Below are 1293 nucleotides of genomic sequence, written 5' to 3'. Positions count from 1 at the left end.
CTGTTTTTGAAGTGCATGGTGTCTTTAGAAGAAGGGACTTATCTTCCACCTCTAGGAGGTAACCAAGGGCAATAGCAATAGACTGCATTTTTGAAGCCTCTTGGGCAGCCCTGGATAGCAACTCAGAAGAGTCCTTTCTCATGTCTAGTTTCAGAGTTTTGTTAAGTGATCTTTGCCTCTTGGGAGGGGCCACAATCAGCCCAGATGGGAAGAATTCATTAAGATATATATGTATATTTATATTTGGAATTACATGTATTATAGATTTTTAGATAAATAATTAGTAGTAAAATTCTTTATGGTTTTGTCAGATATTGTTATCGTCAGAGCACCCTTTAAAGTTTATTTCTTTAATTGCTTCTCAAATAGTTTCTTAAAATTCCAGGACAAAACAAAAAACAAAAAAAACAAAAAAACTCACCTTTCAAAGATATGAGCTTTTACTAACTATATGGGCTTAGGCAAGTAAGTAACTCTTAATTAGAGCTGGGGTCTGATTAAATTTCAGTACAAGAGACATTATAGTACTTGATATGCTTCTGAAAACAAAATTTGAATTCTGTCCAAGGTCTCTGCCATGATCGTGTTCCCAGTAGATGTTACTTCAAAGCCATCAGTGATTGCATTACCCACTGTACTGGCTGGCTTTGTGTGTCAACTTGACACAAGCTGGAGTGATCACAGAGAAAGGAGCCTCCCTTGAGAAAATGCCTCCATGAGATCCGGCTGTAAGACATTTTCTCAATTAGTGATCAAGGGGGGAGGGCCCATTGTGTGTGGTACCATCCCAGGCCTGGTAGTCCTGGGTTCTATAAGCAAGCTGAACAAGCCAGGGGAAGCAAGCCAGTAAGTAACATCGTAACATCCCTCCATGGCCTCTGCATCAGCTCCTGCTTCCTGACCTGCTTGAGTTCCAGTCCTGACTTCCTTTGGTGTTGAACAGCAATGTGGAAAGTATAAGTTGAATAAACCCTTTCCTCCCCAACTTGCTTCTCGGTCATGATGTTTGTGCAGGAATAGAAACCCTGACTAGGACACCCCCATTGTTATCAGCCCATGAAGATCTAAAGCTTCTTTCCATAGTAGCTCAAAGTGTTTATGCATCCGGGTGGAAAGCCTAGTTTTCAGGAAAACAACCAAACTCCTCCAGTTTTGAAAAACTAATGTATCCCATGATGATATATCATCTCAAAGTCCTCTCAGGTTTTGATAGAATGGTGGTGATTAGGAGAAGTTTTAGATGACAGGGGAGAGAGAGAGAGAGAGAGAGAGAGAGAGAGAGAGAGAGAGAGA

This window comes from Mastomys coucha, unplaced genomic scaffold, assembly GCF_008632895.1.
Source record: "Mastomys coucha isolate ucsf_1 unplaced genomic scaffold, UCSF_Mcou_1 pScaffold7, whole genome shotgun sequence".
In the NCBI taxonomy this organism is placed as follows: Eukaryota; Metazoa; Chordata; class Mammalia; order Rodentia; family Muridae; genus Mastomys; species Mastomys coucha.
The sequence above is the reverse complement of the archived record's forward strand: the minus strand, read 5'-3'. Positions refer to the sequence as shown.